The sequence below is a fragment of the Malaya genurostris genome, chromosome 3, assembly GCF_030247185.1.
Source record: "Malaya genurostris strain Urasoe2022 chromosome 3, Malgen_1.1, whole genome shotgun sequence".
NCBI classification, from domain to species: Eukaryota; Metazoa; Arthropoda; class Insecta; order Diptera; family Culicidae; genus Malaya; species Malaya genurostris.
Window position 1 is genome coordinate 228,177,265 of NC_080572.1, and position 27,185 is coordinate 228,204,449.

The following is a 27,185-nucleotide window of genomic DNA, read 5'->3' on the forward strand; positions in this document are numbered from 1 at the left end:
TAAAAGATATAGAGCGGTTTTGTTTGTTGGAAAGTTGATAGGAATGTTATAGTTTAAATTATGAAAACTATGTTAGTTGAGAACTTGCCCACAGAATGGCGCTTGTGTGATCACAATCTTACAATATAAAATTTATTATGTGATATCTCTAAAACCTGATGATATAGATTGGCGGTGTTTTCGGAAAGAAAGTTGAGGAGGTAAAAACAGATTAAATAGTGTGAACAGTTGTAAATTTTTTTCTCACTTGGTGACGCTGGTGTGCAATTCTGGGTTGGAAATTCCTGTAATCTTGATTTATTTTGATTTATTAAGATCGTTTTTTCGAGGGTTTACAAACTGGTTAGAAGATTGATAAAAGCTTGTGTGTGATAATTTAAGAGCAGTGTATCTTCCTCAACATTGCTTGGGATATCAAAAAGTATTCGATAATGTGAACAGTAGTTCAATATTCGAAAAAAAGCTTGCGTTATTGCGATCATGATGACTTAGAAAGCTATTTTTTGAGAAAATTATATTTGTTTGTTTCGTGATTTATACTAGTTGACGGTAGAGATTTCTTCTACAATGCTTGTGTAGGAATTGATAGCTGTCTGGTCGTGGACAAACTTGATAAGAAATATGATTACTTTTATGGGATTTCTCAAGTTAGACTACTATATACTAGTTGAGTCGCGTTGAAATCTAGAATATAAAAACAACTACAGTGCAACAGAGAGAACGATCATAGATTCTTTCTTTCGATACGTGAAATTGATTCCTATAAATACGTTGTAGCTACCTTTCTAACCATCCAGTAGAAATTAAGCAGATAGGGCATTTTGGGCGTGTGAAAAATATCTGGAACGGGAAAAATCAAATTTTCATTGGTTTTCCTTTACCAATCGTCTGCTACAAAGTTTTTGAATCAATTTACGAACTTCACAAAATTCGAGGGTGTAAAATTTATTGAGATTTGTTGAAAAACAGCTGAGCTATGACAGTTCGAAGTTACCGTTCCAACTTTTTTCTGGCTTGGTATTTGGAGTGTTAAAAATGTAGCTAATCCATGTGCTTTAAAAAATTTGTAGCGTTCGAATCTCCAAGTACACTACCGGAGCAATAAAGAAGGCTGGATGACTTGAGAAATTTTCCAAGAATGGGTGCAAAATTGCTTCATTCTCGAGTTAGAACAATTTTGCTTAAATCGCAACATAATAATTGCTTTGATTGCATTCAATCAGTTTTAGTTCAAATTAAGTCATCAACGCTGAAAAATTGCTAGAAAAAACTACTTTCATCTTTTTTTTTGAGCCTGGTACACAAATCGATGATATTGAGAACGAAAGAATAATTTCTAAAATTAGGGATTTCGGTGAAAAGATGGGTGCTGAATATCTTTCTCGTGAGGAAATTGATGACGTCATCGCTGATAAATTGATTACGGCAGAAGAAATTGTCGCTGATGTTACGCAGATACAGATGATATAGACGATATTATTATTCCACAACCAAGCGCTGAAGAAATCAACTTCAAAATTTTGCTACTCAACGAATTGGAGAACTTTTGTTCTTTGGATAACAACATCGAACGACGAGAACAAATGAAACACATCCTTAGACAATCTAATACACAACTAAAGAACTTATTGATTGAATGGAAGAACGATCAGAGTGAACAAATCTAACCACAAATATAACTTACTGTACGATTAATAATTTGAATAATATCTTCATTTTCGACTATTTTTGATACTATTTGTTATTTAAATAAATTCAACCTTCCACAACAATTCCTAAAACTAACATTAGTCAATGAATTTAAATTAAATAATCCTTTTAAAGATCTGGGTAATACTAAATTCCCGCAGAAACAGTTCGATTTTTTTCTCCGATTGATGCGGTCTCAATAGAATGGTTTTGTATGCATCAAAATAATTCGTAAATTCTTTCTATCGCAAACGCTCAACAGTCGTATTCGACCATATCGTTTCCCGTTTTCCGTTTCGTTAATTTTGAGGATAACATCAAATACATAATTTTCGAAATACTAGGGTTTACATTTAGTATCACAAAGACCTTTAAAGCATGTATTGCTTAAAGGCACTATATTGTGAACTGTTTTGCAATTCTTGAAAATGGTACTGTCTTTTTGGCTCTTTATTGTTAACTCGACATCCACTGCGTCGAAGCCATTCAGAATAAACTTCTTCGGTTTGCTTTTCGTTGTTTTCCTTGCAGTGATCTCTACAAACTTTCCAGCTATCAGGAGTGTTATAAATTTCTCGATTTTTACTTTTTATCAGTTCACCGAAATATGTCTTTGGTCGTTTACGTAGCAGCTTTTGTTACAATTTCGAAATGGTTATCCGCACTTGTTACAAAAACCGAATTTAGAGATTTACTGCCTGATGAAGAGTGTGACTATGAAATTTTCGCTCCATTGGGCTTTTCCCTGTTCAATAAGAAGGTTTAATTCAAATAAAAAACAAAATGAAACTATATGAGCACTATATGTCACATTTTATGTACTTAACATTATATATAATTGTATAAATAATCAAAACATCAAGTATGAAATTCGAGTTTTCACTCTATCAAGTTCCTCAGATTTCAGATGTCGATAGCTTATGTTATTCATCTTAATACTTTAGTAACTCACTAACACCTAGAAAAACAGTTTAAAATATGTCTCTCTTTCATCAACTTATTCAAAAACTGATCGATAAGATCACTCTCATAAACAAGTATGGTATTCAATTACAGAAGATCACATTGTAGATACAATAAGAACTGTTTCATCAATCGTTCAATAGGTATTGGAACCTTAAAACACCTTCTCGCAGAAACCATCTTAATAAGTCAACATGATTCTGAGTTGCAGGAATTTCAAACGCCGAGTTGCACACTAGAGTCAGCCATGCGAGAAATTTCGATTACTGTTTACACCATTTGATCTGTTTTGACCTCCGGAACATTCTTTCCGAAAACACCGACACCACCGAAAGTAAAATATTCGTGATATTTCATGTACAAACAGTTTTTCTATTGTGAACATATGAATTATTTCATGCTCTTTTCAAAGCGCCCCTGGCGAAGCAGTCCTCAACAAATTGTCGGTCAAACTACACTAAATTGTTGGTCTAAGTATCTACAACAAGTTTGCCGAAGATTGTATAGCTCTATCTGTCGACCGAAGCGAGATAATCGTTCACATCCCCAATCAGTCAAAATCCCATATGCTCTGGGTCCCGTTTATCGCGGATTCGCTTTTCACGCCCCCGGTGTACCGCGTTATACGAGACCCCTCTGTATTCATGTTACTTATTTCCGGAGACGTTCCGTGAGAGGGTGGTCTCATTGTGGAACGAACGGATTATGGGATGATGATTCAAGTGAATAGAGCAAGCCATTTCGAGTGACTTTCAACCGTTTAGAAACCATCAAACCGTGGCACCGTGAATCTTATTGTAGTCCCCGGCTCGGGGATTGGAGCACAACAAATTGTCTGACTACGCCACCGTGTCACTTCGGTTCGGTTGCCTCTCAGTCAATGCCGATCATGGTGCGATACGATGTGATGCTTTTTCGCACGAAATTTCCCGGGAGAAGGCGACGAGATGTTTACTGACTGCATAAGAGTTACTGTTGACTGCCGTTTCTCTCCAGTCATGACTAGTAGTTTTAGCTGGCACAGGCTGTGTATTCGAAATAGATGACAATATAATGAGGCTTCTCGGTGGTGTGTTATAGCGGCAAGTTTCCCCACCTAGGTGGGTGGTACTTGTTCTCTGTATGTATGTATGTATGTATGTATGTTTAGAATTTGCAAGAGGGTAATAGAATGGTTTAAAATGTCGTTGAGCGAAATGAGATCGGGAGGGATTTGTGCTGGGATTTTCCGGCGCGGAGCTAAGGCGGAGCAAAGTAATTATGCAAAATTGTCGATTAGATTTCATGACGTTGCTAGAACAGATTTAATCTCCTGTGGTATTAAAGATTCTAACCGGCGCTTTTCTTATTTTATTACAGGTATGTGACTAAATCATCATGCTCTCAGCGGGAAACTGTAAGTAGTTTTTGGCGTAGACGAACTTTCCCGTCGGAAAGCTTTCTATGAACCATCCAATTTAATCTCGGTATTAAGTCCCTTCATCAAACATGTAACTGCTGAGCAGCAAAACTTTCACTCACCTTGGGAAGCGACCTTTGATTTTTTTTTTCAATTCACGAACAAGAACATCGCTCGAATATTTCGAATGCAGCAAGTGCTGGAGTACTCAGGTGCTCGCCGGTGACTGCATTAAATCTATTACCGATCAGAGATCAGGTGCACTGGAACTCCAGCCATCCATCCATCCTTCAACCACCAATGACTGCGAAAACAAACGCACCAGTATACCAATATGTGCCCATCGTGACTAGACTCCTTTATCGGCGCACTTATCCGTTTCGCCGGGTTCGGTTGCAGCCGGTTCCGTGCCCGACAACAGAAGGTACTGTTTGTGTTGTTGCTGCTGTTCCGTTCTCTGGCGAAAATGTGTGTGTTCTGACTTTCATAAGGTGGGCAGCAATGCCACCAACATCCCGTTTAGTGTATTTCTGCTCTCGTCGTCGTCGACCGGGTCGGGGTCATGGTTGAAACGAGAAGGGTGCAGATTTGGTGTAGAACGTTCCACTAGCACTCCGGTTTGACGTATGCCCCGTTCAGTTTGCTGATAACCAACTCCGGTTTGAGCTTTTACATGTAAATAGATATTAAATTTATTCATGAAATACAAGGCTCTTTGACGTTCACTCTCGTTCTCGTTCTCGAGTCACACTTGACCTGGGCGCTGTACCTGATCCGCGTTCAGATGAAAGGCTCACCTGGTCAACTTGCTGTTCAGCGCGAATCGTTCAGAATTTTGTTGATGGGTGACTGGGCACTGGTAATTGAACTACAGAGCAGTTTTCAATCGTCAACTAATTGTCGAAGCTTGTTAGGTGCGTAAAAAAAACAAACAAAAGATCCAGTGAATTGCTTTGTTTTGGCGGTAACATAATAAATTGAGTTTATATAAAAATTATCTATCCCTTATCCGGAGAACTTCGGCTCCCCCACAATAGTTATCTTGATTTATGTGTGAGATTTTGTGTACCTTTAATTCTATTGCATACTACGCCAAAGATCCAAAGAGCGGTTACAATTATTTAAATTGATTTCTCAAATTTTAAATGACTGACCTATCTATTACAATGCTGTAAAACTTCGTTCAATTCAATTGAAATCGAATGTGTGCACACACTGGCGAGCACTCTACTGTAGTAAACTTCACATTCTAACACACAACCTTCGCTGTCGCACCGAATGGACGTCATCCCGTCCTTCATTCGGTTCTCTTTTTAATTAACCTCAATTTAACCACCGTCATTATATCTCCTGAAGTAACAAAATGGGCCGTATGAATAAAATGTAGTAAAGTCTGTTGTTTGTAGTATCTTCTCAAAAACATAGTCCACGTGTAAAACACGTTTGATATGAATAAAAAAACAAGTTCGAACATGTAATTAATGCTACCATCGAATTTGAGCATTTATTGTATGCCGTATCGACTCGGAGCCGGAAAAGCTGGCATAAACATGCACAAAGCAAGAAACGTACTTACATCTGTAAAAATGCCACTTTTTTAATTTCTGTACTTCACTTCAGGGATGCCAAGTTCACAGATTAATCTGTGTTTCACAGATTTTCAATTTTCTGCACAGATTTCAAAAATGACACAGATTTTCACAGATTTCTAAAAATGATCACAGATTTTCCCAGATTCTTGAATAAATCACAGATTTTCACAGATTTTGGAAATCGAGCACAGTTTAGCACCAAGAAGTACAGAGCGGTTGAGGAAAAAGGTACAGAGCGTGTTGGTAGTGAGACCTTTTTTTTGCTCACCAAATTGATTTTGAACTGCTATTGTGGTACGGAAAACGGTCACAGATTATCACAGACAGGTTTTGGGTTTGATCACAGATTTTTGAAAAAATGACCTGGCCTCCCTGCTTCACTTTATCAGCATACACACGAGTAGCAACCTCTAGAGCTTCGGTAGCTTTTACTACCGAAATTCAAGCATGCTACGTTTTATTCATACGGCCCAATATCTCTTAAAATTCCATGAGAGAGTGGCCTTCAAGTGAGGTTCATGTAAACGTTCGAATTGATTCAAGATAATGGATGAAAGGTAAACCAGTCATAATAACAGATATATCAATTAGAAAATAAACATAAATTAATTGTTTCCTCTTTCAGTTTCCATTTTTAATATTTCGAAACACAGCTCAATACATTTCAAACAGTCGAAATTGTCGATTTTAACTTGTTGGTGATAGTTGAAAACTCAAATGAGAACCACCACCCTCTATTTATCATTATGGTCGGAGAGAGTTTTGTGTTATCGAGTTGATGTTCGCACTTGCTCACTACCTACAGTGAAAACAAGGAAGATAATGAAACAGGTAGACTAACATACTTGGCACTACAAACTGAGCAAGCAAAACTTCTAATGACTTGGTACGGTTATTAAATTGTATGTGTGGATGTATGTGTGAAGCCACCATCAGTTCAAGGCATTACCAGTGTATGCGGGTAGACTTACAGTAGATCCGAATTTAATTATCAGATAGCTTTCATATAACTGCTGTTAAGAAGCCCAAAATGGGTTTTGAGAACCCGGCGCTGTCCAGCAAGAACATCCGGCCATATAAGAAAGAATTTCGCTGTACCAGCTTATACCCGCCTGATGATTTGTTTTTTAGAAGGGTGCGTCTTACTCATTTCAGACCTTCAGGGAGAAACACAAAGCTACCCGTGAATCAGGTTGGCAATCCACTCCATCATCCGGTCATTCACTTGTAAGATACCCTGATGCACTCCCTGCCCCTCCCCGTTGTCGGTATAATTGAGCATAATACTATATAATATAATATAATGAAATATAATATAATATAATATAATATAATATAATATAATATAATATAATATAATATAATATAATATAATATAATATAATATAATATAATATAATATAATATAATATAATATAATATAATATAATATAATATAATATAATATAATATAATATAATATAATATAACATTACACAATATAAGATAATATAACATGATGTAATAAAATACAATATATATTAAACAGGGAGTTCGCTTTCACATCTCATTCAAGTCAGTCGATAAAACAAAACCGCTTACGATCGGGACGGAAGAAACCAAGTACAGCACTGTGTAGTGAACAATAGATCGACCTCGAAATGAGTGAACCAAACGAACAAAAGCCACCGCCGGTACGAAAGAATACAATTATTGTTGACTTCAGGCAGTGCAAAGTTCGACCTTCGATACGAGAACTTGAAGGTTTGCTTAAAGAGCAAATGCATCTTGACATTAAACGTGTGCATTTACTTCAATGCAATTAGACAAAAAAAATGTTGTTTACATCCAGTTTTATAAAGAGTTGGATGCAATTCAATTCGCAAAAGACAATAACAATGTGCACTATGTGGAGCATGAAAATATCAAGTACAACATTCCAGTATATATGGAAGATAGTGCTATAGAAGTACGTGTGCATGATCTTCCCTCAAACGTCACCGATTCTTATATTGGCAAAACTATGTCCCAATACGGAGAGATTCTCTCTATCGAGAAAGAAAAGTGGAAGCACTTTTCCCCCGGTATTCTAAATGGCGTACGTTTGTTACGCATACGCTTGAAGAGGCCTATACCTTCTTATATGACTTTCGGTCAGGATACAAGAATCCCGTGCAAATCACTCGTTTCCTTTGACAATCAGATGGCCCTGGTACGGTGATTCAATTGACGATAAATTCTGGGAACTTCGGCAATAAAAGTAAAAAAAAATGGAAGGGATATGCTGACAGTCAACGACCATAACATTCATTTTCATCAAAAAATATTCTATTGAAATGAAGTTTTACCGCACTGATCTATTATACTATCTAAAATCACGCGGAACCATATCAGGCGAATACGGTGGTTGTAAGCGATGTTTGTTAGTTATTTTTGCCGAAAAACTCACGTGTGAAAGGGTGTATTATCGTTGTGCACAGTGTTGGGATTATCAATCTCAAAAAATTAAAAATCAGCTAGCATCGCCGATGATAATCGTCGGTGATTTTCGTTTACAAAACCATCATCGATCATTATAACGAAAATCGTTTGATTTTCTGAGATTGATATTTGTGCAGCATTATCACTTCTGACAAGTGTTAGGGAAAGTATTATAAAGCGCCCCTGCCTGCCAAAACACCCCCTTCCTTTTTTAAGTATTGAACACTTTTCTAAGCTAAAGTTTCATCACTAACACTATCTTTTCGTGAGATCTTTCTGCTATGCAAGTTTGGCAGTTGTCGTTTGATGGAAAATATGAAAAAACTGAAAATAACATTAGGTAGCTTTTCGATGTAAGGTATTGCTTCGACTAAACAAACATTTTAACTGTATAAAACGTCTAATAGTCGGTTGATACTTAGTAATTAACTTTTAGCAGTGTTTTTGTCTCTATTTACAGTATAAAAATCCAAAGAAATAAAGCCATTTCTTTGATAGACGAATTTTCTCATAACAGTCACTCAACGGACAGTATGCCCCATTTTCAATTCAACAGTATGCTTCGAGTTAAAATATTGTTTTAAAGATTTATAACGATTTTTAAAACAAAATGTAGCATTGGAAAGATAAAAAATGTTGGGTTCCAGTTGGAATTGATTGATTATGCAATTTATTTCTGATGCAAAAAATATCTTCTTTATCTGCTTTTCTTCTATATCGACATTTCAAGGGGCACATTGCATCATTGTTGTGGGGCATAGCACTGATTTGTTGTGAGACATATTATACGGTTCTTGGGGCATTATACCTACGGGAAGCAAAAAAACTCAGAATGTGGTGGTTTTGGAAAATGTGTTTGTATCAATCAATTCTCATCACTTCTACCTGAATCATTGCAAATTATGTTCATCAGGCGTATTGCAAAGAAACACCTACATTATCGATCAAAATATATCAGTACATTTAGAAATATCTCAATCTTTTCTAAAGGGGGGCATATTATAACACTTTACCCTATTCTATTATACCCTTGTCAAATATCACCGCTGAGTATAATCTCATTCTTATCAATACCACTACTGTCATATTCTTTAAATTCACACATGATTTAGAATGATCATTTTCACGATTATCAGCCATGCAACGATTTTCACTAGCAGATGAAGATATTGAGATGTTGGTAGTAGTCTTGGTATTACATCCTTCCAGGTCGGGGCTCGAACATACAACAACTGGTTTGTAAGATCATGTAACAAATAGCAATATGCAATGCAAATACAGCGAATGAATAATGATTATAAAGACAAAAGACTTTGTTTTAATTCCAGAATTAATTTACTCTCATGGTCAAATTAAATTAAACCCAATTTAATGCTATCTAACATGAATTTGATTTAATGAAGTAACAGGAGTGCAGAGTTTTGCGAAGCGTTTGAGCCGGCCTATGTTGGCTACTTGGTTGAAAGCTTGTTTGTGCTCGCTCCTGCACTCCAGTTACTTCTCTGTATGAAATTCAAGTGAATAGTGCTAAATTTGTTTTTAAACTGCTGCATGAAACTTGTTTTGTAATTATAATTATTTTCAATTACTGCATGACATATTAAAATTAGTTTGAAATTGATTTTCAATTCATCACCCGCCATATTGAATACTACTATTTTCAGTGATTTTGTTTTAAGTATCACGTGTAAGTTTGTGGAACATCACTATAGTGATATTGAAAGGGATGAAATTTTGTCCATACTTTCTTCGAGTGATCATAATCATCGTTGATATTGTGGATAGTAATATTTGGTCGGCAGAATCGGGCATGATTTTTTTCAGCGGTGATATTTGATTGTTTAATATTTTCGCTACAGTGTTTGTGCAAAAACCCACGAATGACTTTTCCGACGTGAAATTCGATGTGGATGTCAGAAAACAGTACTGCAAACAAAAAGGTAAGAGGATAATATCAAAGACATAATGGGATGCTGTGAATACGAATAAAATTGACACGTTTTCTTCACAATTCCGAATATCAGTTAGTAGATCGATTGTGTTCTCTTTCTTCACTACTAGAATATGAAACGATGCACCCACACTAGAATACGAATAAGTTACATCAAACATTTTGACACACAATGAAATAGTACGAAGTAATTTTTATAGTTTAATGATGCTTCTGAAAAAAAGCCTTTTATGTTACTCTATCATATGTCTTGCCTCGACAACCGTTGCTCAGAAAATGATGGGATGCAGTAGTACAGAAGCAGACATTTTGTTTTCTTCTTCAGAACGCGTTCTGATTGGCTGGTGCTGACATGGGTCAAATCAACCAGGGTTTTCAATAGCCTACTATTGAAACACTTCAGTATTGTTGCAACACACGTTCAAGTTGAAAAATTTCGAATCTATTGGTAGTTAGATTATTTAAATCATTCTACATATCACTGAGCTACGATCTTTCATAATACGAGAATTGCAAACAGGCGTCATGAGTTTTCCTCTTTGATACTCGTTGATACCAAACAGAGATATTCACGATCACAAACTTATCACTCTTTCAGAGGGTAAATTTTGAAAATGCTCCCCATGGTAAAGAAGATCGTATTCAATCCAAAATATTGCAGTTTTTAGTTGGCTTAGCAAACAAAATATGTTCAGAGACTTATATTCTACACGGTAATAGCTATCCAACAAACCATAGATTGTTAAAGTCGCTCCAATAATATAATATCCAATATAATATTCACTGTCAATGGTTTTTTCTTTCTCAAAATAGTCGATAAATTACACCACGCACATCCCAAAATACCGAGGCCATAACCTTTCCAGCCGATTGTTGTGCTTTCGGGCGCTTTGGACGAGGTTTACCAGCTGTTGTCCACTCAGATGACGATCATTTTGATTCCGGAGTGAAGTGATGAATCCATGTTTCATCCATTGTCACATATCGACGCAAAAATTCCGGTTTGTTACGTTTAAACATGGCCAAACACTGCTCGGAATCATCACCACGGTCTCGTTTTTGGTCAACAGTGAGCAAATGCGGCACTCACTTTGAACAGAGCATTCTCATAGTCAAATGCTTATGCAATATAAAGCCAACACGTTCTTTTGATATCTTTACGATGTCAGCTAACTCACGCCACTTCACTTTTCGATCATTAAAAATAAATTTGTGGATTTTTTTATGCTTTCTGGTATTACCGCCTTATTGGGAGCTGAGTCTTCATAACACTTTTCAAGCCATTGCTTCGCTTGAACGGTACTTTTTCCTATCAAGAAGCAGTGTAAAATTAAAATATGAAATTGTTTTTGATCCATTGTTCTGAAAATAATAAAAGTAACGTCACTCTAAGCTCGATAACTCACATACTAATGAATAGAATCATGAAATTTTAAAGGTTAGTTTTAACCGAAAAAAAAGGTGACTAGAATTAAACTAGCGCCATCTATGTGTTAGGTCCGGGACTTTCCAGCCCATGTGTTAATATATGCTTCTCATTAAAGTACGAAATTTCTTTCGAAACTTTTAAAACCCCGGACAACCGGCTGTCGGTAGGTTCGTCATCAATTTATACATCTAATACACTGCGTTTTGTTTTTTTTTTAAATAGAAAGTCATAATACTGGTATGATATCACTCGATCATCATCAATCGAACTACAACGCCTTACGCGATACGAAGTAATGTCGACATCTACTTCCTAACCAAAACAATAAAATTACAAATGGATCCTCATCGCAATCTAAACTATGTTTACATAGTCGCAAAAAAATCTGCACGGTCATAAACTTCACGCGCTCGTCTAAACTTCGCGTTTAACCCGAAGAAACGTTAGATCCATTGATCAAACGTTCCTCGAATAATCGGCGGACTTTAGTCTAGTCCGATTTTTAGAAATATAATAAGACATTGTAAATATGATAAATGTGAAATATCTCTAAGGAACGATCTCTCGCATTGCTGTAGACAACTTCGCGTGAGACCGTACTACTGAAAAAAGACGGGTGGGTAATTATGTCTCTGACAAACTGGAGGACGTGAATACGACCAAAACAAACATGCTTCTTTCTTACCTCCGAATATCAATAATCGTTCATATTGATCGTTGATTGATTGTGTGAATTGTACAACTTCTACTGCTTGGCTTCTAGAGCTTCTTCGCTAAACGTAGAGCATCTATATAGAAGTATGGTAGGAACTGAATTCGTAATATGGGTCTAGCTCCGAATTCAGTAGCAAAATTAAGAGGCCGCATTATGGAACTCGAAACGAAAAGTTTTTTGTACGAGCGTTTGTAAGAAAAAGTCGATTCGACTCAGTTGCATAATGTCAGCCCAGGTTCGGATTCCAGATCAAGAATTCATTCAGTTCATTATTTTAGTTTTAGAATTCTAGAACTGAACTCATTTTCACAATTCTGGAACCAAATGTAGAACTGAATACTAAGCTTGAATTCCGAACCTGACTTGAAGCACTGAATCTGAGTTCCAAAATCTTGTTCCAGAACCCAAGTTGCTGAATTCAATTCCAAAATGCTTAATCTGAATAAGGGTAATGAACTCAGAAACAAAAATCAACAGTTGAATTGAGGTTCTGAAGTCAATTTTAATATTCTATGAATTTTGTTTCGGAATCCTGAATTTTTGTTCTAGAATGAGAATTCTGGATACGAGCTTCTGAACTCAAATTAAGACACTAAATTTAGTTCGAAATTTAGTCAAGGAACCAGTACCAAAAGTCGATCCCTAGAATCTAGATTTAGTTTCGGAGTTTAAGATTTAACTTTTGAACTCGTATTCTGCAACTAAATTTTGAAACTAAGTTCTATAACTACGTTCTAATTGTTTCCAAAAGTTTTAGAAAACTTTGTTTTTGAGTTATTTATGGTTATCTCATAATGTTGAAAATTTAATCACAAATTGCGGATCTTATTTCCGATAGCTTGTGGAAAAAATTATGTTGTTGGATTGAGTGCAACAAGAAACATTCACGATTGAGTTCTACCCATTCTAATCGGAGGTAAATTTTGAAAAGGCGCCCCATAGTAAAGTAGGTCGTATTCACGACAAAACACTCGCGGATGAGTTTACTGCAAACTAGTTCCAAATTTTCAGCTAGAAACAAAGGATTGACTTTAAATTTTCACACATTCCGTACAAACTTTCCATTAAATCTTCTTCAGATTTTACTTTCTCGGCACAAACGACCACATTTTATTTTCGATATGCTTGAATCTGATAACACCGACAATGATATGCAGATGGCGCATCGATCGGTTAAAATCGTTTAAGGTGACCATGGAAGCGAACCACAAATGGCAACCAAGAAACCGCCTACCCTACTCCACCTTCCGCTATTTTGCCATGATCTATATGTAAACAAACCATGAAACACATTTTTTTCTACGCGTAGGAGTAAATATATTGCGTAGAATTGCTACTGCAGTTTGGTGACATAATCACTCATCGCATTGATATATGTTTATGATAAATTATCAACTCTGAAGAATGATTTGTGCAAAACCTTTTCGGACCTTTATTAGAAGGTTTCTTCTTAGAATGTTATTATTTTTCACTCACCTCAAGATTTCAACTGCTGATTATAGCTCTGTGACATAAATAAGCTTTATGAAACTCTTTTGAGTTGTTCTTCACCGGTGAACTTATCCTCTGATTTAAACATTTTATTATAAAACCTTTGAATAACTCACAGTTCTGGTTTTGAAAATTTTCCAAATATCCACGATAAAAAGTTTGTCGGTCTGCTTTAGTATTGGTGGTACCACCCTTTTAACTTGGCAGTGATGCCATACATAATTAGAGAAAAAAAAATTGCAATGCACTAAAAATGGCAATATTTTCAATTAGTCGAACATTGATATAGTTAAAATTACGGATCAAAACTACTTTCGTACGTAACCATCTAAAATTTCAATATTTATAAAAAAACGATAACATTTGCCTAATATCCATTTCAAACACTGCTTCCTCTCCTAGTTATCCGCAACCCTGTTGACATATTTTTTGAATATGTGAGCTTCATATTCAAAAATTAAAATTAATACAAGAAGCCATTGCAACAGAATTTGTTCTGATTTCGTGTGGTGTTACTATACTTAATCCATCAATGTGAAAGCTTCCTTTTTACTTTGTAATGTGAGAAAAATGCCAAGAACCAAACGAAGGCAAATAGTGAACTATCTTCTTTGGCACAATCATTATATTCTTTTGGTCGCATGATTGTAATTTGTTAGCTCCAGAATGAGCATGAAGATGAGATAAGTCCACTCTGTTCTGCTAGGTGATTTGAATAGTTTCAATGTTTACATTTTGTTCTTGCAACTGTATGCCTTTCAGCACACAAATATTATTATTTCATTCTTCTCTACTCACAAATACTATTACTACATGAAAAAGTATTGTTTCACCAATACTTTTACATTTATTTTTCTTGGCTTCTGTCCACGGTCACCTTAATCTTGGACGGTAAATTCTGAGTTTCCGTCGCTTGAATATTTTTTATTCAAGCATTATTCGATAAGTAACACTTGCACGATAAATAACACTTTTAACATTTTCATTATCGTTCAAATCAATATAAAATTTTCAAAATCGAACTACTAACGACTGAGATATGGACAATCAAAGTAAGCGTTCCCACTTTTTTTAAACGACTTTGGTTTGCAGTTTTGCCATTTTTTCTTATAACTCTATTTTTTATAACCCGATGTGGATTCCATTAATAATGAATGAAAATCTTTCTAATTGGGACAAAACTTTTGAATTCGGTTGAATACTAGCTGAGATGTAGTCAGTCAAAATTAGCGTTCTCCCCATTGGTATTCGAAGTGTTCAAGGTTGTCCGATTTACATACATTCTTGTTCGAACAGGTTTTGATCGTAACAACCTTTATGGTGCATTTTATTTTATCCAAAACCTTTTAACCTACACAGCAAAAAATTATGAAATTTACAGGTGACGCAAATCTACATATGACACAATTCATAGAACGTAATCCGTTAAACGACTGAATTTAACAAGAATGATATAAACATACGCCCGTATTTCATGCAAACGTGTAAATTTACATGTTTTAGCTCTCAAAAGTATGTCAAAATGAATTAAATATAAGTTTTATTTACTGTAAAATTGAGTTATTTTTGACGCTCATATATGTCGCTCTCAGAAGATGTGAATTTTCACGATTATTTCTAGGTGTGTAGTAACAATGAAATGTGTTGGTTTGACAATAGAAAATAAGACGAAACTTGATACTACTTTCTACGATTTATCATAAAATTTCAAAGAATCGATGGACGATTGTCACAATTCGTTTCAAGTTTTTTGGTGAACTATGAACTACATTTCCAAAGAATTGAGGTCAAACGCAGCTTATTACCATACTATCTTAACTTTTAAATTTATTTATTCTTTTCGGTGAGAAAAGACTCGATAAATCTTCAAAATTTAATGAATCAATAAAATAACTCAATTTAACAAAGTTGTGGTGACTGTATTGGAGGTAAAATCTTAACTTTTGTTTAAAAACTCGCAAGAGTATAGATTGCATGTAGGTAAAACAAATGTGTGTAATTTTTTAACCTGTTTTCTTACCTTCTGTTCTTTATTTTTTTTTATTTTGCCGAAATAGGTAACATTAATCCTCGAGATACTATTTTTTTAGTCCATCGAACTGCTCTACCAGTTGAGCTAGACTGGAGACTAAATAAGGTGAATTTGTAGGTGTCATCTCAATGATTCTTCAAAAAAACCAATAAGCCCCAGTTTTTTTCATCCAAATCATTAGACCTTGTTAACTATTTCAGGTTGCTTTATGGCACAAATTAGGCCATCAACCTCATGTGCCATATCTTTTTGTGGGCTCAACTCGACGTTACTGTCATCTACGTTGGAGTCACAAAACCCGGCCTCAAAAGGCCAAAGTGATGTAAACAATCTCTTGGACGCATTACGGATGTAGGCACTGAACCGCGGCACTAAAACTGAGGTACTGAGGTTGGAGTCTCTTTAACCGTTGTGCACTCGAAAAAAAAAACACCTTTAACCACCCGAATGGGTACCCGGGTACCCATTTTTTTAAATCGCTGTAAGTTGAGCATTTTTCAACCGATTGAAGTAATTTTAGCACTGTTGGATTCAGGAACTTAAGCTCTTTGGGATTGGTACCCATAAAGATGGACATGGTGCTCCTGGTTCCCAGGAACCCGGATATCCTAAATGAGTTCCGACATCGAGGCATTTATACACGGATTTCACGTATTTTTGTAATCTTATCTAAGAATTGCTATATGAAATCAAGTGCTATGCTGAGTTGTTATGTTTATATATTTCAGGGGGCATCCGTTATGTACGTAACATAAAATTTTTAATTCTGGCAACAAACATTTCGAAACATCACGAAGTTACTTCCCAAACAGTTTCGTTCTCATTTATATTTCCTTTTTTTCGTTCTATGAGAGTAAGTCCAGAATAGGCCAACTACCCTTTAGATGACGTCATTTTTCTACAAAAGGTTCATTTTGGTACGGCCTTTCTCAAATAGCTGGTTTGGAAAAGTTTCAAATTAGTAAATGACATTTATGGTGGAAAACACAAGTGTCGGAACATTCTACGGAAATCCGGATTAACGGGAACCAGAAGAACCTACTACAGCAATATACACGGCCATCGAAAAGTGGATAAATTTCTGAATTTACCCGTACTGAAAAAATTCAAATCGGATGGAATTTGCCTTAGTTACAAGCATTTTTATTTGTGGGTACCCGGGTACCCATTCGGGTGTTTACGTAATAAAAAAAATTTGAGCCCCCCCATTCGACCCCCCTTACTGTAAAATGAAAAGTCAAAGCATGAGAAGTTATGGTCCAACTAGTTCTTGGAATTGACCGAATTGCAGAATCTTAGTTTAAACCTAACTCAGAAATTTCTTATTTTGAAATTCGAAAAGGTACCCGGGTACCCATTCGAGTGCATAAGGGTTAAATCATATCCACTCTAGTCATCGTACAGCCTGAAGTACACCACAAAAGCCTTACCACTTTGCATACAATGCAACAATCTACCACCAATGGGAAAAGGAGCAAAAAATCCTAAGCGAAATGAAAGCAAAAAAAAAACTATTTTCCGTCCACTCTGCTGTCGTTCGTCGTTGGTCGGATGGATGGTTGAAATCGAAAGTGCTAGAGTATGGAACCCGGCCCCGCCACGGTAGTGTCTTTCCGTGCAAGACGGCTTTACTGTAGTTCGTACTTCGAGATTGGAATCCTCTTTAGATGGATCAATCTCTCGATGGTGCGGGGGAGCCTGTCGTAAAGATAGGGGGCGGGGTAAAAAATACCAACCCAAACGCAAACAATAGGCTCCATGTAATATCTCGGGTTGGCTCTTGAGCTCTCGGAATGGAAGGAAGTGTAGCAACATCGTATGGAAGCCTTCCAAGTAAATAAAGAAAGAAACCCTGGCCGCATTTATAGACAAGAATAAGCCCCTGCAGATTTTTGCCTCCGCCGTTCCTCCGGCTACTGATCAATGCACCATAGTTTCCGTCATTCGTAGGAGAGTTTTTTTGTGGTTGTTGTTGCGTTGATGTGGTTCCGCTCATTTACCTTCGGCTGAGAGCGCTAGCAAAAATGCGTTTGCATCATTTCCTGTTTTCGGGAGGTGAAGCAGTGCCGTCAATTTTAAAACTATTTGTTTTTTTGTTTGTAGATCGCGATCGAGATCCGGAGATAAATGAAAACACACAACTGTGCAGTTCAAGGTAATCAATCAGGTGCATGGTGAACTTTAATTCCCCGCTGTTTTCGTTCACATGTCGGGGTTTTCCGAACAAACGAAACGAAATTTCAGTTTCAAACATTTTTATGAGCTGCAACTGTCGGTTATAAAGACCTTCTTCTCCCGTTCTCTGGAATTGGAAGCAGAAATTATGCAAGCACAGATGTTACGGGTATTTATAAGAGATTTCTCAGAGCCTTATATGCTGAAGTTTTTTTTTGCTGTAATGTTTTCTTTCTAAAATTTCAATTGCAATTGAAATGAACCGTTTTTATGACACATATCAGTTCAGTAGCAACCAACTTTCATTACTATTTGAATGTTTCATTCACAACAATCTCGATGGTTACACGGGGATTCATACTAATTAGATGCTAATATATTCAACAAACAATGATCCATCCAGCTCTTCCATCAGAGGCAAGATTGTCAAACTGACAAACCGAGTGCTGTCCTCCGAGTGCGGTGGCTGTGTTCGGTTCTTACCGCATCGATGAAGGTACAATTCCGCCCTGAGCTGGACGAAGAACCACACTTATCGTTGATTATGCATTAGCTGTGTCATTACTGGTGGAGCTGACTTATGTGCAGGTCACCGAACCAGCCATCGTTGGAGGGAGGTCGGTTCATGAAACGAAGCCCAGTAAGTAAAAAAAAAGGTTCGTCCGAGTAAACACGGTGGAGTGTGGCAACGCGCGGTACGGAATCCGTTATTCGTTGGCATCTTTCCAAATGATAGCGTATCGCATTCTTGACCAACGGATGCTGTTTTATATCCATTATTATGGAACATAAAGAATAGTTCTATTTTAAAAGTTTATTATTGGTTCACCATCGTTGAGAATACTCGACAATTATTGTCCTGTTTATTAGCATACATTGTATGAATCAGTGTAGATTATTGTTATAGAGTAAGTACTTATAATGCTGTGTTCTGAATCGAACACCAATAAAGCTTGAGTCATAGTATATCTATACGGAGCCATGTTAATGAAATCATGTGAAGTACTCCGAATGCAAGTCACTTATTGCTCCTTGAAGTAAAAATATTAAAAAATTAATCTGATTTGATTCTGATAAAATTTAGAACTTTTCAGGCACTCCTGCTTGTACGTTTGGAAAGTTTTGCTTGTCATGAAAAACTTGTTTCTTTTTACCGCATCTGCAAATGTCTTGCCAGATCATAAGCTTTTAAGCGAATTTATCAGCAAAAATAAATTAGACTTTTCTAGAGACATCACATCGCCCAATGGATTTATATAACTTTTGCCCGAAAAGGTGCCTGTAATCCATCTTCACGAAAGTTTCGTATTTCGTCGATACTTCACTGTACTGTACAACTACCGGAGACGTCTTTTGACTGTTAGACTTTGTTCTGGGGTCCTGTTCAATTGTTTGCTGTACTGAAAAGAGCGAAATCCTTTTCGCAGACAAAACATTGGATGGCATGGAATTTTGTCACCGCTATGCCTTCAAATGCATGATTCAAGATACAATTTTTGATTCCAGAAAAACAAATTTTCAGTTAATAAAACATTTTTTTTAATTCTCAACTGAAAATAAAAAGACGGGTGGGTAATGTCAGAGACCTAATTGGATGACGTGAATACGAATTCAACTGACATGCTTTTCCAATTGAAAAATTGTTCTTTAGTTTTAGCTAATTCTATAGCTATTGATTATAAATAGTTAAGTACACATAATAATTCGGTTTTCAGGGGTTCCTTTCGGAAAGTGTCATTTACTTTTGGTAAATTGTTTTGAAACATTTTTTTTAATCTGCTCGGGTTTGGCTGTCTGAATTTGGAAACTAGAAAATAAATGTATAGAAAAAGCATTTCATGAGATTCATTATAACTGATCGGAGTCATCTACTCATAAAGTTGTAGTGTATTGTATCAGATGTACAACTTTGCTTCCGCCGTTTTCCGATAGGTGGCTGTACCGGCTGAGGCTGGTTAAAATACATAGATGATAATGCCTTTAAAGTGAGTGTGTACAGTGCCTAACGAATTGTTATCGCCGTTTCAGTGACAGTTATTCTTGTTTTCGTATTATTCACGCTCGAAAATGTCTGTTTATGTGCCCAATTCTCGCCATTTGCGGGAAGTTTTACTTTTCTGTTACAATTCGAAAAATATGCAACTGAAGCGCATCGAATGCTTTCAGAAACTTACGGTGATGCTGCTCTGAGTAAAAGAACGTGTCGGGAGTGGTTTCAACGTTTTAAAAATGGTGATTTCGATGTCGAAGACAAACATGATGGTGGAAGAGAAAAAACCAAGTCGCGCGCTAAAAGAAAAGCGGTCACAATATCAAGAGCGACATGGCAAAGTCATCCTCCAACACTACAATGCTCGGCCTCACTTCGCAAAAGTGGTCAAAAAGCACCTGGAAACGCTGAAATGGGAAGTCTTGCCCCACCCGCCGTATTCCCCAGATGTCGCCCCTTCTGACTTCCACCTATTCCGTTCGATGGCACACGGCCTGGCAGATCAACATTTTCAATCCTTCGAAGAGTTGGAAAAATGGATTGCCTTATGGATAGCGTCAAAAAGGACTCCTTTTATCGAGCCGGGATCCGAAAATTTCCGGAAAGATGGGAGCAAGTTGTCGCTAGCGACGGACAATACTTTGAATAATACATCTGTAAGCACTTTTTCGCAATAAAGCTTTAAAATTTGGAAAAAACGGCGGAAGCAAACTTGTACACCTAATATCTGAATATTAAAAAGTTTTTAATGAATCTCATAGATACAGAGATGATCAGTCGATACATTAAAAAAAACTGATAGATACAAGTATCACACTCAGCATTCACATCTCTCGCGTATGATCCGAATGAGCAGTACACAGCTCATTTCAAAGATTTTGATCTGTAATAAAGAATGAACAAATTTGCTATAGGAAATAAACAATTTTGCTATAGGCGAGAAAATCAATAAAAGGAACATTTTGGTTTTGAATTGAATGATTAAATGGACCATCTTAAACAAAATGTACAAATATGTCTCCCTCATATCAGTCGAATAAATATACTCACGGTTTATAAACATCCACAGTTAGTGTTTGCTTTACTAGAGAAAAAAAATGTGTCGTAAACCAACAGCACTAAATCACTGAAAATATTCTGTATTTCTATGTGTCGGTTCTGCACGATACGCTTTGTGTGATGATTCGTTCAATTCAGGTGTTTGGAATTTTGCGCGCCCTATTTTGGTACTGAATTTCGCCTTAATGCTCGTTCATACCAAACATTTTGGCAACTTCAACTTTGAATTACTTTTGAACATCTCATACTATTGATATTTTTGACATAAATAACTGAACATATTTCCTATGGTATGGAGAAAAAAATTATGCTGTTACTTTTAATACAACAAGAGATAATCACGATTAAGTTCTATGCAGGGTAAATTTTGAAGAGGCGCCCCTTAGTAAAGTAAGTCGTACTCACAACAAAATTTAACTGTAGTCGTCTATTCAACGATCGGTCCAGGTTTGGTACCAGCTAGAAAGTACCAGCCATTGTAGTAGTAGTCACTCAAGCAACGCGAAAATAGTTGCTTAAACTTCCTTTAAAGTCTTTGAGGCTACATTCTCGTAATTTTTTTTAAATTTTATCCCCATGTAATTTAAGCGCAAAAGTTCTTGCAATCCTAAGGGGAGCTTAAAAACAGAGCTGTTCTACTGACGCATTTTTAAGGTAGCTAACGTTTATAATGCTAGTAATGTCGAACTTTGTTAAGCTCAACGCGTTGATATTACTTCAGATTGTAGCAAAATTAAAAATTTAACCTAGACAGGCTACTGAATGAAATGAGTACAAGCCAAGTATTATCGTTCATGAAGAACATTGAAACACATAACCTTCATATAACCAGGTGCCAGAATCACAATTCATAAATACACACGTTTAAGAAAAATGTATTCATTTGATACATTTTCGTTGTCTAGTGAAGGTCCAGAAATTTCTAATTCCAACAGATCTAGGAAATACATGAATGGTTTTTTTGTATTCAATTGTTCTTTAAACCATTCAGGGGTTAGCCAAATTTTGTGCTAGGGCACATAACCGATTTTGATATGTTTACGTTTCGTCTTTGACTCATTAGTGCATAGCAGTTAAAATTGAACTGCTTTATGCTAAACTCGGCAGTTCAATTTGAACCGCTAAGCAGGCGTTCTTTGAACACTTGCTACTAAGCCCAAACATAGACCATGTTAGTGTGTTATTCAACATCTAGCAGCGCTCAAAAGTCTTTTGTAGGTGGTATTTCTTCGATAATGTTGGAGTCACTGTTGTCGACAAAGAAGTGCATCAAAGTTTAACGAAAAAATCTTATAGTAAACAATTTGGTCAAAACAATTAGTTTGAGTGATAGTGCAGCTGTGGCAAGTGGTTGTTGATTAGTGCAAAGTATTAAAAGTCTTATTTATTAAATATTACTTAACCAATCGGTGTTATCAAATTTATGATTGCAGATTTATATGGAATGTGTGAAAATTCACAAGTCAATGGTTTGATTCAAGCTTAAAATCTAAAATTGGTCTGCAGCAAACCCATCCGCGAGTGTTTATTTTTTTTTTATTTCTGTAGAGTATAAGCAGGCTACTGGTGAGATCGTTCCTTAGAGATATTTCAAATATACCTTATATATAATGTCATTATATTCCTCCGAACCAAAACTTGGGCTAGACTAAACTTCGTCGATTATTCAGGGAGCGTTTGATCAATGGATCCATGTTTCTTCGGGTTAAACGTTTTGGACGCGTGCGTGAAGTTTATAACTGTGCAGATATTTTTTTTGCGACCGTGCTTAACTAAGACACATATAAATAAAGTTCAGACTGCAACGAGGATCCTTTTGATATTTTATTATTTTGGTTAGGGAGTAGATATTGAGATTACTTCATATCTCGTAGGGCGTTGTTCGATTGATGACAATCGAGTGATATCTTGCCATTATAACGGTAGTCAATTGAAAAAAAAACCTGTTTTAATCCACCTAGTGGTGCAATGATGCCTTTCTCATATCAATCATACTATCATACCTATATAATACTGTGATATTCTTCAAAACTATTTTTCTTCGATTTTTAAAAGAATAATCGAAATAGATTTGTTTGACCGTCTACTGATAAAAACTATCAATTGGAATAGATTTGAGGTCGATTTAGAAAACTTTTTACGGTTTTTCGCTCTTTTCAGTGATTGTATAAAATTTTTAACACACTTTACCCTATATTTCCGGATCCGGAAGTCGGATCCGGAAGTCGGATCCGGAAATCGGATCCGGATGAAATTCAGGAATAACGCATGGGACCCTTTCATTTGAACCTAAGTTTGTGAAAATCGGTCGCGCTATCTATATGAAAAGTTAGAAAACATATTTTCATTTTTTTGCATATTTTACCCCATAGCTCCGGAACCGGAAGTCGGATCCGAATAATATGCAGGAATTTTGTATGGGACCACAAGACCTTTCATTTGAATCTAAGTTTGTTAAAATCGGTTCAGCCATCTCCGAGAAAAGTTAGTGCAAAAAACGTTACATACACACACACACACAAATACACACACAGACATTTCGCGTACTCGACGAACTGAGTCGAATGGTATATAACACTCGGCCCTCCGGGCCTCGGTTCAAAAGTCGGTTTTCACAGTGATTGCATAACCTTTCTATATGAGAAAGGCAAAACAATTCAATGAATTAAATGTATGAATCGATATCGACCCTCCCGACAGCCGGCTGTCCGGAGTTTTATGAGCTTAGAAAGAAGTTTCGTATTTTAGTGCGAAGCACATATTAATACAATAGCCGGCTACCCAGAGCAATACACATATGATAATATTGTTAGACAGTTTACTAATGTCGTGCTCGCTTGAGAAAACTAAAACTGACCCAGGGTAGTTTCATCAAACTAACAATATTCACGAAACTGTGTTGGTTTCGCACTTAGCAACAGGGATTTGAGCAAACCTGATATGAAAATCAGGTTAGAAACTGACTCGATTTTCAGTTCAACAACTTTGAAACTAGGTTCGAAACTAGCTTCAAACAAACGGTTTGACAGCAGTTAGGGTGGAAACTGGATTAGGTTTGACATCAAGCGAAAACGACATAACAAACAACCCCTTCCTTTCTAGTAGCAACATGTATTGAACTAACAATCCTTCCTTTTCAAGTAGTTCTGCATTCGGACGTCGACGTCCTTGGTATTGATCAGCACGCAGGGATCAATGCAGTTTACACAATGTGAACGGACGGCAATTCAAGCTTTTTCAATGTAAACTTGGAATGTCATCGTCGATGTTGTGAAAAGTGACTCCGTTTTCAGGCTACGACTGCAAATCGCCTTGCCAAATCATGGCCTTCTTCGTGAACTTATCTGGAACCAAGAACTTGAATCGATACGGTACATCTCCGCATTCAGTGATGTAAAACTTTCGACCGGGAAGCTGTTTAAAATTGAGTACGTCAAACTTCAGTATTCGATGAAAGTGCAGTCTTTGTGTTTCATCAAAACACGGTCGTACAAGAGTTTTGCATGCTAGCTTTGGCTACGGAGATCTGCTTCATGTGCCTGCTCGGATGTTCTCTGGTTTTGTGTCCTACCCTAACAATGATGTTCCGCGCCATTTGAAAGTTGCGCTGTACTTTGCCTTCTTTTTACAGAGAGCGGGCATACCCGAACGTCTGCTCCCCATGTTTGGGCGGCTCGAAACAGTGTCTGTTCTCTACAGGGTCCGGCACTCGAAGTGTAACCAACTTCAGACCGCTCGCGCAGCTGACGCACGGGCATCAGCTCTCTAGAAATTTGCTAAATGACAGTTCGGAGTTGTATTGTTTACAAGCGTAAGAAAGCATTTTGCCAAAAGTGAACGCGAAAAAAAAATCAGTGATGGATTTAAAACGTAATAGTGTGATTGCTTTATATTTAGATGGAAAATCACAACCAGCGATTGTTCGTGAGCTCAAACACCTTAAAGTGAATAAAGTTTTTGTTTATCGCACCATAACTCGTTACAATAATACTGGTAGCATCGCAAAACGTCATGGAGGTGGTCATCAAAAGACTGCAACGTCACGTGAGATGGTTCAAAAAGTGAAGAAGCGACTTGAACGAAATCCTCGACGAAGTGCCAATCAAATGGCAAAAGAACTGAAAATATCCGACCGTAGCATCCGCCGCATACTGAAAAATGATCTGAAGGTCAAGCCTTACAAGATCCAAAAGGCGCATGATCTCACACCGAAGCATCAACAAGTTAGACTTGAGAGAGCGAAGGAGTTGCTTCGTTTGGCCGGAAGCGGTCAATTTCCGAACATTGTATTTTCTGACGAGAAAATTTTTCCAATTGAGCAATTCGTAAACTCTCAAAACGATAGGGTTTACTTGACCGACCGTTCATACGAGAATTTGAGTCATCGATTGGCCACCAGGAGGCAGCACCCGCAACAGATAATGGTTTGGGCCGCTGTAACCGCAGATGGGCGCTCTCCAATCGTTTTCATCGAGCCTGGCGTCAAGGTAAATGCGACATATTATCGGGAAAGTATTCTGGAGGTTGCTTTGAAGCCGTAGGCAGACAAACATTTCGGTGGCAGACCATGGACGTTCCAGCAGGACTCGGCACCATCTCACAAAGCTCGAGTGAACCAAGAATGGCTGAAAAACAACGTTCCGAACTTCATCACGTCCACACAATGGCTCTCGAATTCACCAGATGCGAATCCAATGGATTATTCTCTTTGGGCCATTTTGGAGAGCAAAGTCCGAACTAAAAGATACACCAGTCTCGAGGCGCTGAAAAAAGTTATTGTCCGCGAGTGGGCCAAAATACCTGCAAGTCACATTCGGGCAGCTTGCGATTCGTTTTTTGACCGTCTCAAGGCCATAGCCAAGGCGAAGGTGGTCATATCGAGCAAAAGTGAATTGATTCTGAATTTTGTATTATTTTTACACATTTTGTACTTTGAATTAAGTAAAAGTAATTTTCCAAACTGAATTTATGGCCTTTTTAATTGGTTACACTTCGAGTGCCGGACCCTGTATGTTAGGAGCGGCTAATTACCGTCCGTGTGGGACTATGACAGTGTTGACACGATGGCCCTCAGGCGAGACAGGAGGTTGGTGCAGGCCTAACAAGCCGCCCGGAAAACACTTGTTACGAATAATCAGGATACAAATACGACTCGGAAAAATCGGCAAAGACCTACGCGACGAAATAAGGACAACGATTGGAAACTTGGTACATGGAACTGCAAATCGCTTGGCTTCCCAGGATACGACCGAATGCTGCATGATGAGCTTCAAATCCGCGGCTTCGATGTCGTAGCACTGCAGGAACTTTGTTGGACGGGACAGAAGGTGTGGAAAAGTGGGCGTCGAGCGGCTACCTTCTACCAGAGCTGTGGCACAACCAACGTTCTAGGAACTGGATTTGTAGTGTTGGGCAAGATGCGCCAGCGCGTGATTGGATGACAGCCAATCAGTGATAGGATGTGCGTATTGAAGATCAAGGGCCGTTTCTTCAATTACAGTATCATCAACGTGCACTGCCCACATGAGACGAGACCCGATGACGAGAAGGAAGCATTTCTACGCGCAGCTGGAACAAACCTACGACAGCTGTCCACGGCGGGATGTAAAACTCGTCATCGGCGACATGAATGCTCAGGTAGGCCGGGAGGCAATATACAGGCCCGTGATCGGGCTGGAGAGCCTGCACGCGGTAACAAACGACAACGGTCAACGATGCGTAAACTTTGCAGCCTCCCGAGGAATGGTAGTTCGAAGCACCTTCTTCCCCCGCAAAGATATCCACAAAGCCACCTGGAGATCACCTGAAAATCAAATAGACCACGTAAGGAAAATCAAATAGACCACGTTCTCGGCGATTCTTCTCCGACGTCATCAATGTCCGCACCTACCGCAGTGCCAATATTGATTCTGACCACTACCTTGTCGCGGTTTGTAAGCGCTCAAAACTATCGACGGTGCACAATACTCATCGCACAGGAACGCCGGGACTCAATCTCGAGCAGCTACGTAGCGTTCGTACTGCAGAGGAATTCGCGCAACAACTGGAGCTAGTGCTACCAACGGAAGAGCAGCTTGGCGCGGCGACTCTTGAAGACGGCTGGAGGAATATAAGGTCCGCCGTGAGTAGCACTGCTTGAACCGTATTAGGTAGGAGGTTATCGAATCGAGGAAATGACTGGTTTGACGGCGAATGTCAGCAGTTGGTCGTGGAGAAGAATGCGGCGAGGGCGAGGATGCT

The 27,185-nt window shown here is 37.6% G+C and overlaps 1 protein-coding gene across 7 annotated transcripts in view; it reads left to right on the forward strand.

Annotated features, from left to right (window-relative positions):
• LOC131437068 (uncharacterized) overlaps window positions 1-27,185 on the forward strand; it is a 561,034-nt gene that overhangs the window by 68,376 nt on the left and 465,473 nt on the right. The window contains exon 2 of one of the 7 annotated variants that reach the window (XM_058606126.1): window positions 4,012-4,048. The exons of the other annotated variants lie outside the window; for them this stretch is intronic. The gene's annotated coding sequence lies outside the window, so the exon portion shown is untranslated. The remainder of the gene's footprint in view (window positions 1-4,011; window positions 4,049-27,185) is intronic. 7 annotated transcript variants of the gene reach the window in all.